This window comes from Lynx canadensis, chromosome X, assembly GCF_007474595.2.
Source record: "Lynx canadensis isolate LIC74 chromosome X, mLynCan4.pri.v2, whole genome shotgun sequence".
Classification (NCBI taxonomy): Eukaryota; Metazoa; Chordata; class Mammalia; order Carnivora; family Felidae; genus Lynx; species Lynx canadensis.
The window spans coordinates 2,042,712-2,056,097 of NC_044321.2; the positions used below are offsets into that span (position 1 = coordinate 2,042,712).

At 40.7% G+C, this 13,386-nt stretch overlaps 1 pseudogene; it reads left to right on the top strand.

The window, feature by feature from the left end:
• Positions 1 to 8,633: 8,633 nt before the first annotated feature.
• On the top strand, positions 8,634 to 8,808 carry LOC115508002 (annotated as a pseudogene).
• Positions 8,809 to 13,386: the final 4,578 nt, after the last annotated feature.

Consider the following 13,386-nt stretch of genomic DNA (forward strand, 5'->3'; position numbering starts at 1 on the left):
ATGATCATGACCTGGCTCAGTCACCCAGGTGCCCCTTTTATTTTTTTTAAATGTTAACTACATGAGTCGACTATGTTTTTATTGAGAGACAACTCAAAGTCCACTCCACAGTGAGAGGATCTAACATTCCTAGATGAAAAACTGCCCGGTGTGCCTCAGAAATTTACATAAAATGATCAGGGTTTATTTTTGTAGAGTAATTGCTCTTACAAAGACAAAAGCATTCACTGGAATGATGAAATGCTCATGGCAGAAGGACAGTACGGATTTCTGGATACCTACGGATTCCCAATAGGAAGCTGTACGGGACCTCCATGTGCTATGAATCTATGGTTTCTTTTTCCTGAACTTGCATACCTAATGGGAGAGAACAGTTTTAGAAACTAACCAAGAATGAGGGGCGCCTGGGTGGCTCGGTCGGTTAAGCGTCCAACTTTGGCTCAGGTCATGATCTCGAGGTCTATGGGCTTGATTCCCTCATCAATCTCTGTGCTGACAGCTCAGAGCCTGCGTGGGATTCTCTCTCTCTCTCTGCCCCTCCCTCGGATGCAGTCTCTCTCTCTCAAAATAAATAAACTTAAAAAAAAAGTAAGACATGTTAAGACCTTGCTGCAGACACTCAGTAAAACTGGTTGACCTAACTCACCTAGCTATTACTGGCTTAAAGTTATTATTTGAAAGGCAAAAAATAGTCACCTGATTGGTAAAGAAAATAGTGATGTCAATGCCTTTGTAGGTATGGGCTCATTGGCGGTGGATAGGGAGGCATTTTAGCTCATTAAGGCAAACACAGGAATTTCTTAGATTGATCAGAACATCTTTTATAGTTCAAGAGAGGATAGTCACGGACTTTCAGAAAGCACTGGAATCAGAACAGGGGGCATGGAAGCTTCAAAGTCATGCCTGAAGACAAGGTGACATTTCCCAGAGAAGAAACAGGTGTAGCACTGCAGAATGTTCTGCATGGAATTGTCGTGACCTTCCAAGTTCATCTGTAGAATCTGTCACCCCTGGTGTGATGACAAGAGGAGGTGGGCTTTGGGGACGGGCTAGGATGACACAAGTTCATGCGGTGGAGTCCCATGATGGGGTTAGGTGGTATTTAGATACAGAAGGAATCTCTGGGCTCTTCTGGTGGGTCGTTGAGTGAACTGGGAGATGGGAGAGAGACACAGGTGGATCGTAAGAACACAGGTGTGTATTATTGTAGCCTTGGACATCCTACCAGAAGTTTTTCTCATGAAGGAAGTCAGGAAAGGATGGGTCAAGCTATACACAAGATCACTGTGACCTAAGGCTACCAAAAAGAAAGCCTGCATTCTGACATCCCACTGGGTTAGAACCCCTGCCCTCCAGTCCCTGGATGGACCACACCCTTACTTCTGACTCAGCTACAATGTGGAAAACATCAAAGCTTCCACATAGGTCTATATCCACTTCTCTGGAATATGCTCCCCACACAGGTATTGAAATGACGCACCATCTTGGTGACCTCATTCTCCTGTTAATGGTTCTAACACCTGAAATAATCCTTTAACAGAAAAACGAATAGTACAGTGATGTTTGTCCTCTATCTGAAGTCATTCCCTGGATCCCCTGTTGTGTATGATATAGAACAGGACACCCATACCTGCTGGCCACCAACTTCTGCTTCTGCTGTTTTCTATTTCTGGATCCTTCTGCTGGCATTCCCAAATAATGCCACTGTTTAGATCCCCCCCCCAACGCATGCCGTCCTTCAGCTTGTGTCATCCTCTCAGCCTGGATTGTGCCATTCTCTTGTGAAATGAACATGGCGGAAAGCTAATTTGTCTTTACATCCTGGTTCTCATGTTGCCTCCTCCGAGAAGCTTTTCCTGAGCTGTGGGATAGACTGAGTCAATCTCTCCTTCATCCCTTCTCTGTACTTAAGTCTGCTCTAGAATTACACAGTGATTGCATTTGTTTAGATGCCCACATCTTTTGATGGACTGGACTCCACTGAATTTTGTTTTCTTGTTGAGTTTTGTATCTGAACCATGTGAGATCTCTTGGCCCATAAAGGGAAGGAAAGGAAGATGGAAGGAAGGAAGGAAGGGAGGGAGGGAGGGAGGGAGGGAGGGAGGGAGGGAGGAAGGAAGGAAGGAAGGAAGGAAGGAAGGAAGGAAGGAAGGAAGGAAGGATGAGGAAGGAAAGAAGAGAGAAATGGATAAAAAAAAAAAAAGAGGACAGATTTTCCTTAAATGGAGTAAACTCTAGTTGAGGGCAATGAAGCCATAAGATCTATATTGAAAATTAAAACAAAATGGTTATGTCATCAGCCTAGCAAGTAGAAATGTTCCAAAACATAAGTCGAGTCTGATACCAATAGATAAAGGGGGGCATTCAACTCCACTCTGTAGACTTAAAGGTTAAGTAAATGGTCATGGCCATGTTCTATTAAGGCTAGGTGTATATACTTATTTTTCTGTATATTTCCCAGGATAGATCCGCGGTGGAAAGAGCGCACCTTTGAATTTTTATGTGATTCATGAGTTTCCCGCATGTGTTCAAAACAGTCGGCACCTTCTGACATCTTCTTCTCCCTCCTTTTTAGATCTGCAACTCTCGTGTGAGCCCTAGCATGTGGCACCCGGTGACGTCCGAAAACCTTTGGAAGGAACTTTACTCCTAAACTTGCTTACGTGGGTAAAACAAGCTAATGAATTCTTGTTGAAATGAATTAAATACTTACATAGGAATTTTTATTAGAAGGTTTTATAACAAGATCTACAAATCACTGTTATTATGGGTCATTTACTGGGGTGCAGGAATGGCTCCGTAATATAGAAATGGATCTTATAATGATATCCTCTCAAATGATGCTGAGTCTAATATTTTACTTCTATATAATATCTCTCATTGGGATGAGTTTTACTTGCTTTGTGAATATAAAGTGAGGACATTTGAGTGCCAAAGAACATGAGCATTTAAAGTCCACAGACCATGTTCAATGAGAGCCCAATGAGGGCTCTTCAGTGGATTGTGACCCTGCTCACAATTATTTCTCTGAGCTTCAATTACGCCACCTGTAACACAGGCGATAATGCTAGTGAGCTCACGGAAATCGTGTGAACGTTAAATGAGATACGAATTCCAAAGTCTGGATTATTCAATAGGTTTTCTTCTTCTTCCCTGTACTCCTTAAATTGTAGATAACTTTATAATAATGTGGTAATGTTCATGTTTCTACACTGCTGTCATAATTGTCCCAATTAGTCAGGAATGAATTCTTACTAGTTTTTTTATTTTAACTTTATGAAGCAAACACTAATTATCCTTGCTTTTTCTTTCTTGCAAACTCAAATAAGGACCAAATCCCATCAAATAGTGCTTCCTTAACACAGCTGTCTCTTTAGAAATAGCTATTATCATCAATATCATATCATTAGTATACACACACACACACACACACGTTTTTGCCAATAATATTACATGGTGCTTATGTACTACACAATATATCTTGGAGATATAAGAAAGTATATACAAATAGTATATATCATGGTAATCTGTATTGTATATTATAAACAATCATGGTTATATAACAATCTCCCTACTAATAGACACTGAGATTGTCTAAAATATTTTGTTACTTTACACAGAGCCCTATATAAACAGCTAATTTAAATGGCTGTTTGGTTTTTCCCTGGTCACCTGTAATAATTGATTGCCTTTTTATGGTGCTTATTAAATGAGTCTTTTTTTTAATATTTATTTTTGAGAGAGAGACAGAGCGTGAGTTGGGGAGGAGGAGAGAGAGAGGGAGACGTAGAATCCGAAGCAGGCTCCAGTCTCTGAGCTGTCTGTACAGAGCCTGACGTGGGGCTCGAACCCACAAACTGTGAGATCATGACCTGAGTTGATATTGGATGCTCAACCAACTCAGCCACCCAGGCAACCTGAGCTTTTTTTTTTTTTTTTTCCCAACGTTTATTTATTTATTTGGACAGAGAGAGACAGAGCATGAACGGGGGAGGGGCTGAGAGAGAGGGAGACACAGAATCGGAAACAGGCTCCAGGCTCTGAGCTGTCAGCACAGAGCCCGACGCAGGGCTCGAACTCACGGACCGCAAGATCGTGACCTGAGCCAAAGCAGGACGCTTAACCGACTGAGCCACCCAGGCACCCCAACCCTGAGCTTTTGTTTTTAATTGCAAAGTCAAATTGCTTATATATAGGAAAAAACTGGTTATATACAATAATCTTGGTCATGAGACTATGTTGCAATCCTTTAATAGTTCCAGAAGTTTTTGCTGTTATTGATTCTTTGACATTTCTTTGACATAACAATCATGTCATCTATATTTTTGTAAATGATAGTTGTGGGGGGTGCCCGGGTGGCTCAGGCGGTTAATCATCTGACTTTGGCTCAAGTCATGGTCTCACGGTTCGTGAATTCGAGCCCCACGTCAGGCTCTGTGCTGACAGAATCTGCTCCAGATTCTGTGACTCCTCACTCTACCCCTTCCCCCCTCGCGTTCTCTCTCTCTCCCTCTCAAAAATAAACAAACATTAAAATTTTTTTTAAATGACAGTTTTATTTCTTCTTGCCAAAGTGAGTAGCTTTTATTTTCCTTTCTTGTCTTATTGCATTGACTAGGACCTCCAACATGGGCTTGCATAGGAGTAGTGGGAGAGGATATCCTTGGTTTGTTCCTGATCTTATGGGAGGGTATCTGGTTTTTCATAAAGAAAATTGTTTGCATGAAGCTAAGGAAATATCACTCTTAATCGCTCTTTTCTTAGTTTGCCCAGTGCTTGCATCATGAGTTAGATTTTATCAAATGCTTTTTCTGGAACAATTGATATAATCATCTGATTTTTCTTAACACTGTTGATTACAAAAATTTATTTTCAAGTGTGGAGGCAACTTTGCATACGGTACACATATTGATTTACTATTGTGTATGTTTACTTCTACATGTTATAGCAATCTATTTGTTAATGTTTATGTTGAAGACTTTTGCATCTATATTTATGAGAGACATCGGCCTGTGGTTTTCCTTTCATGTCATGTCTGTATCTGGTGTTTGTGTCAGGGTGACACTGGCCTCATAGAGTAAGTTAAGAAGTGCTTTCTTTTTTGTAAATGAGATTTAGAAAATTAGCATTGTTTGCTCTCACCTGAATTTTATCTCCCAAAATTCAGTGGTTGAATTAACAGCCCCCCCCATACCTATTTGTGACTATTTTTGGAGATAAGGTCTTTTAGGTGAGGTGATGGAGTTAAAATGGGGTCATGAAGGTGGTCCCTCATCCTACAGGGCTGCTGTCCTTGTCAGAGATTAGGACGCAGGCATGCACAGAGTGATGACCACGTGAGGACACAGGGAGAACACAGGATCTGCACAGCCAGAAGAGAGGCCTCAGGAGGAACCAGCCTCTCCCGCCTGGATCTCAGACCCCCAGCCTCTAGGACTGTGAGAAAGTAAATGTCTGTGTTGAAGCCATCCATCCTGTGGGACGTGTGCCATGGTAAACTAATACATTTTTATCGCTTGAAGGTTTGGTAGAATTCTCCAGTGCAACTGCGTGGCCTCATGCATTTTTAGGAGGGTCATTAATTATTGATTCAATTTCTTTAATATAAATAGGCCTATTGAAATTACATATTTCTCCTTGTATGAGTTTCAGTCTTTCAGGGAATTGGTCCTTTCCATCTAAATTATCAAACCCGTGGGCAGAGAGATATTAATAATGCTCCTTTGTTATATGTTCATGTCTATGGGATCATTACGGATGGCTTTTTTCCATATGTGGTATTACGAAATTGTGTCTTCTCTCTTTTTTGCTCAGTTAGCTTGCCTCGAAGTTATGATTTTATTGATCTTTTCACAGACCCTGTTTTTTTGCTTTGTTGATTTTTCTTCATGGGTTTCCTGTTTTTTAATTTATTGATCTCTGCTCTAACTTATATTATGATTTTTTCTGTCATTTGGTTTAGATTTAAATTCATCTCCTTTTTATGCTTTCCTAAGGCCAGTGTTTAGGTTATAGATTTTACATCTTTCTTCTTTTTTAAAAAAATGTTAAAGAATTTTTAAAAAAATGCTTAATGTTTGTTTATTCTTGAGAGAGAGACACACACAAAGCTGAGTGGGGGAGGGGCAGGGAGTGAGGGAGACACAGAATGTGAAGTAGGCTCCAGGCTCTGAGCTGTCAGCACAGAGCCCGACACAGAGCTTGAACTCACGGACTGTGAAATCATGACCTGAGCTGGAGTGCTTAACCCACTGAACCACCCAGGTGCCTCTCTTTTTTTCCCCCCCAAAAAAATAATATTTATTTATTCTTGAGAGAGACACAGAGCATGAGTGGGAGAGGGGCAGAGAGAGAGGGAGATACAGAATCTGAAGCAGGCTCCAATGGGGCTTGAACCCACAAACCATGAGATCATGAGCTGAGCCAAAGTCGGACGCTCAACAGACTGAGCCACCCAGGCACCCCTCTTCTTTTCTAATATATTCATTCAATGCTTTAACATTCCCTTGAGGTATTGTTTTCACTACATCCTAGCCTGTTTGAATAACCTGGGTTTTTCCCGTCATATGTTGTCCAGGAGGGTATGGTTTACTTTCCAATTATTTGAGGATTCGTCACCTACGTGCCATGGATTTCAAATTCAGTTCCATTGTGGGCTGAGAACATGTTTCATACGATTTCTGTTCTCTCAAATTTGGTAAGCTGTGTCTCATCATCCAAAATGTGTTCTATGTTGGCACCTATAACAGGGGGACTTGAGAAGAATGTGTCCCCTGGTCTCTCATTGGCGTATTCTCTAAACGCCAATGAGATCAAATTGATGGACAGTGACATGTGCATGAACTATGTCCTCACTGATGTTCTGCCTGTTGGATCTACGGGGTCTGCAAGCTTAGAGTGGATTTTTCTATTTCTACAATTTTTGATAAGTTGTATAAGTTTTCACCTCGTGTATTTGGATAGTCTGGTCTTTGGCATATTTATGCCTGATGTATCTGCATGAACAATGGTCCCCTTCAACATTATGTATTGATATTTTTATCCTTCATAATTTTCCTTGTGAAATCTGATTTGTCTGAAATTAATATGTCTATTCCAGATTTGTTTGGATTAGGGCAAGGACAGCGTATCTTTTTTCCATCCCTTTATTTTAACCTACCTAGGATTTAAAAAATTTTTTTAACGTTTATTTATTTTTGGGACAAAGAGACAGAGTGAGTGGGGGAGGGGCAGAGAGAGGGAGACACAGGATCCGAAGGAGGTTCCAGACTCTGAGCTGTCAGCACAGAGCCCGTCGCGGGGCTCAAACCCAGGAACCGCGAGATCATGACCTGAGCCTAAGTCGGATGCTCAACTGACTGAGCCACTCAGACACCCCTACAATCTTTTAATCTGTCTATTCAGCATTAATATGTAATTATTGATGTCGTTGGATTAATGTCTAACGTATTTGTAACCATTCTATTTATTGTATTTGTTGTTTTCATTCCCCTTATATTCAGCCTTCTGTTCTTCTTATTGTTCAGCTCTCTCTGTGTTTACTTGAGGAGTTTAAATAATTTCATTGTGTCTTTTCTCTGAGCATATAATTTATACTTTACTATTTGCCTGAGTATTATCAATTTTTATCTAATATAATTCCTTTTCAAATACCACTGTCTGCTTCAAGAGTCAAGTAGATACCTCATCAGGTAGACAGGCTGGGTTGACAACCTGTGCAGAGCCAGGTTGTAATGCTGAAGAAGTCTGATGCATGAACTGCTTTAAAAAAAAAAAAAAAGTTGAAGTATAATTGACACACAATATTCAGTTAGTTTCAGGTGTAACTTGCTTCTTTTATGGATGCTTTTGGCATCGATTTAGCTCTAGATCCTTAAGATTTTCTCCTATATTTGTGCAAAAAATTGATAGTTTGATGTTTTACATTTAAGTTGAAAAACTGGCTATCGTGTTTGCTTACGGAACTGAGTCATGCAGTGTTTGGCCTTCTGTGTCTAGCCTGTTGCACTTGGCACAATGTCCTCCAGGTTTACCCACGTTCTCTGATATCGCAGGAGTTGCTTCCGTTTGAGGCCGAACAATACTCCATGGGTCATACAGTCCACATTTTGTTCATCCATTCATCTACTGATTGTGTTGACGTGAAGACATTTTCTTCTCTCCATCGTTTCATATGCATTGCATTTATTTTATCATTCGTTTCCTTAGCTTTATGGGTTGTTGCCTAGTCCATTTAGAAAATCTTTTTGGGGGGTTAAGCGTCTGACTTCGGCTCAGGTCATGATCTCACAGTTTGTGGGTTTGAGCCCCGCATTGGGCTCTGTGCTGATGGCTCGGAGCCTGGAGCCTGCTTCCAATTCTGTGTCTCCCTCTCTCTGCCCCTCCCCTCCTCATATCTGTCTCTCTCTCAAAAATAAATAAACATTAAAAAATTTTTTTAAAAAAGAAAATCTTTTTGGGGTCTAAAGATTACATTTTGATGTATATATGTCACATCCTTTGATGTAGACTCCTTTTGATGTCCTCTTTTGATTTCCACCTTAAATTATTGAGTGTTTAAAAGTACAGTTTTAGAATCCAAATAAGATAGTGTTCAGGTAGATTGGGTTTTTCATTTACTATTTTATTATGTTATCGCTTCTCAGCCTTTTGGCTAAGATCAAGTGTACTATTTTATTATGTTAGGTTTAGTAAACCCGATATGCATAACGTGAATATATTAAAAGTCACTGTAAAACAGACCATGGCCTGTTGATGTCATACATGTGTTTAGAACAAAAAATTATCCTTGTGTTATGCTGATTTATTATGCTTGTTAATTTCCCTATGCCCTTAGTCTTTGACCTATTGGTGTGTGTTACTGTAAATTTTGAATTTCTTCTTGTAATTATTTGAGCTTTAAAACTATAACTCTTCCAACTATTCCTAAGTTTTCCATGAACCACCATAAAGTATTCCTCTTTATCTGTATGAATTCTTTTCATCTTGGATTAATTTTTCTTATTTTAATGTTAAACCAATTTTCTTTTTGGCATATTTATCTAGGAGACATATATCTCCTGGTTAAATCTGTATAAAATTTATATAAAAGATATATTTATATATAATATAAATCTAGGATATATATGCATGGTATAAATCGAGGATATATATATGCATATTATAAATTTGCTACATAATTTGGCTCAAGGCATACCTTTTACCAGTAGCACACATGTAAATATAATTTGCTACTCCAAAGAAGGAGATAGCAAACATAGATAAAAATATAGATTACAGAAGACTACATTACAGAACATCTTTTCACCAAAAGGCAGTATTCAGCAAAAAGACAAGCTTGGGGCGCCTGGGTGGCTCGGTCAGTTGAGCGCCCGACTCTTGATTTCGGCTCAGGTCATGGTATCACGGTTTGTGAGTTTGAGCCCCAAGTCAGGCTTCAGGCTCTGCTGTGAGTGTGCACAGCCTGCTTAGGATTCTCTCTTCCTCTGTCTCTGCCCGTCCCCTACTCATGCTTGCTCTCTCTCAAAATAAATACATGAACTGTAAAAAAAAAAAAAAAAGAGTCAAGCTCTTTTGTAGCAGGAATACGTACTGAAAGCACATATCACTCACAAAAGCTGTCCTCAACGTGTATAAAGAAAGTGAAAAGATTCTCATTGAATATATTTTTGAGGTAGGTACCCACTGGAAAATCACAATGACTACCCCATATTAGGTTTTCTGTTTATACAAAAATGTATGAAGTCTGTTTAACATTTTCAAGTTAATTTTTATAAGAGTATTTGACTTAACTGTACTGAGTAAACAGCCTTTGCCTTTTAGCAGAGATATGTTTTATCTTTTTAAAGTTCATCTTTACAAGAATAGGTAAGTTATCTGTTCCCGAGTAAATTGTTTGCTTTAAGTCGCTGGTTCCTGGACAGCAAACGCTACCACGGCAGGGAAGGACTTTATCATTATCTGTCCTGGAAGTTTGCCTAAATTGAATGCTCTTCAATTAAATCTCTCATTAATTCAATAACATTTAAAGATTAAATGGGATCTTTACGGATGCATTTTGGGGGAGCAAGATGACAAAGACCTGTACATTTATGGAAACTACTTGAGTTAGTAGACCCACAAGAGCGTAACAAATACACGACTTAGTATTTAAAAAAAATTTTTTTTTCAACGTTTATTTATTTTTGGGACAGAGAGAGACAGAGCATGAACGGGGGAGGGGCAGAGAGAGAGGGAGACACAGAATCGGAAACAGGCTCCAGGCTCTGAGCCATCAGCCCAGAGCCCGACGCGGGGCTCGAACTCACGGACCGTGAGATCGTGACGTGGCTGAAGTCGGACGCTTAACCGACTGCGCCACCCAGGCGCCCCACGACTTAGTATTTTAGGAGGACATAAGAGCTATGGAAAAAATAAAGAAGACAGTGCAGGCTATGAATGATCAGAAATGTAAAGGTGGGGAGGTGTCAGATTTTAAAACTAGATGATCAGGGCAGGTCTCTCAAAGATGTAGGGTTTGAGCAGGGTTTAGAAGCAGTGAGAGGGCTGAGTATGGTTCCGTTTGAGAGGGGTGATGTTTCAGGGAGGAGGACTAGTGGAGACTAATCTGGGAGGTGCCAATCTTCCAGGCATATTGGGGCAACAGCATGGAGGTCCGTGCAGCTGACCAAGTAGAGGTCGGTGCTCAGAAGTGACACTTTCACATGCAAGTGGGGTTCATAGACCGAAGGGGCCAGATTACGTCAGAACTGTAGTCATTCGGGCAACTTTGGCTATTACTCCCGAAGAAAAGACGTGAATCCCTGAGGCATGCTGACAGGAGGAACACAGACGGCTCATGTTTTCCCAAGAGGAACACAGGCCACCGTGTTGAGAATAAAAAGAGGTCAGAGTGAAGAGAGAGAGGCCAGTTACGCTGTTCCATGAAACAAGTAGAAATCCATGGATGGTTCTACCAAAGTAAAGCATGAGAGGTTGCGTCCTGCACATGCCTTGAAGGTGTGAATAACTGATGTAGTGGGGAAAAGAAAATAGGAGATGAGCAAAGACTTTGAGAGCATCTGAAATGATGGAATGGAGAAGCATGGAAACATGGAAACAGCAGGTTAGAAGGTGAGTGTGGGATGTCCGCTAAGCAACCAGAGACATGAAGGAGATGGCTGGGTTTACTGCTATGAGTTGAGGAGAGTGTTCTAGTCAAGAAAAGCAAGTGGGGGAGACGGTGACGTGGAAATGCCACCGAAAGACCCGATACCTGGTGAGATGGCCAACGGAGGGAAGATAAAGAGAAGGAGAGGGCAAGAAAAGTTAACAGGAAAAGAGAAAAATGTAATCTCCTGGATATCACATCTGTTGTGCTCATCAGGAAACCTAGGCAGCTGGAGGAACCTGTCACACAAGCTGGCACCCCGTAAATACTTGTTGAATCAACATGAAAAAGACACATGTGATGCTGGTGATTACTAAGGGCATAGTGATCCAGACAGCTGTGCTCCCTGACATTCAGTCACAAGGCATAAAAAATCATTCCGAGCTTTCTGTTGGTAGGTGTGAAATAAGGATCATCAAGCAATCGTGAAGGTCAAAAGGCACCTGCAAGTCTAGCAAACGCATTCAAATTTAATTGTATTCTTTCCTCGCAGATAAATGCAACAACAACAACAACAACAACAAAAGCCAAAAAAAAAAAAAAAAAAGCTCTCGTATCTTGTAGGTTAAAGGAAGGAAGGGGTTTGCTTTCACTCATGTAGGATTCTTCATGACACTGGACAGTTCTTGAAGGTCGTTTGCCTGATAGCGGGGCCAAAGTGAAGATGCCATGGCAACCAAGGACAGCTTGCGGCTCCCTGCGCTGGATAAATAGCGTTCTTGAGAAATGCTGTCGCAGATTTAAGAACGCTGAGACAGAAGTCACATAGCAATGATAAAATTTCCAACCAGATGCCCATTCAGCGTTGCATTCCAGCCAGTATAGATAGCCAGTCTCTGTTACGCTGTGGACAGGCACTCGCAAAAGGAGAGTGGCCCTAAGTGGTTCCCATTATTGCACGCGAGTAAATGTGCTTCATAGATGGGGAATCACGTACCCCATCTATGGGGTTAAGAGTACGAAACCTCACAGCAGGAACATCTTGGGATTAAAATCCACGTGTCCTCACTCTGCATTCAGCATGCAGCTTTCCATGACTCTATTTACATGCATAGCAAAACTTTGTTGCGGAGTAAATGAATGGACGATAACATGTATTGCAGAACAAGGGAGGAGGGAAAAATTATGTTCTTGCACTCACAGAAAAAAAGGGAGGGAGGGAGGCACACATGATTTCTGAATGCTCACTGATATATGCAAAATATTCATACAGTAGAAAAAAAAAGATCGCTTCCAAATTTAGTATAAATTCAAATGTTAGCAACATTTATGAATAAAGTCATTTTAGGTACTCACTTACACTGGGGATTATTGAAAGTCAGGATGAAATTCATTCAAAGCGAAGTATGAACTTTTATAAACCATGGACGTCTGGTAACATTAAACCCAGGACAGAAGGACCGCCCTCACCAAAAGCACCAAGCCAGATGGTGCTGGGCCAAGACTCTGAAAATCTTTTTTTTATTTTTAATTTTTTTTAAATGTTTATTTATTATTGAGAGACAGAGAGACACAGAGCGTGAGCAGGGGAGGGGTAGAGAGAGGGGGAGACACAGAATCCGAAGCAGGCTCCAGGCTCTGAGATGTCAGCGCAGAGCCTGACGCAGGGCTTGAACCCACAAACTGTGAGATCATGGCCTGAGCCAAAGTAGGTTGCCTAACCAACTGAGCCACCCAGGCGCCCCAAGACTCTGAAAATCGTAATGAAGACATACCTCCGATGATATAAGAGTCCTCTGGAACAAAGTAAAATAAAAATTTTGGTCAGATGATATGACTAGCTGTAGCCTAGTATAAGACTGTGATAGATCCCACAAATGAAATTGGCGTGAAGATATTATTTGTAAATATAACGTGAAAAAAATAAAAATAAGGCTCTCCATTTGACGTAAATTGTACATTAATAGTATTAGCCATGTGATCAGGAAGATATGATCTCAAGATCATTAGACTAATGTGGGGGAATAAAATATTCAAATAGATTACATACATACGTCAACATTTTCATGCACCTGAAGCGTGTGCAGGAAATAAATACAACTAAAATGTCACTGGGAACCATCTCTGCCTATCAGTTTTGCATTTTCCAAGACTCTTCTATATGACTGCCTTTCCAAAATTTTCTCAAATATAATACTTTAAAAGTAAAATGTGGGGCACGCAGTGACTCAGTTGGTTAAGCGTCCGACTCTTGATATCACCTCAGGTTGTGATCTTGGGGTCGTGAGATTGAGCCC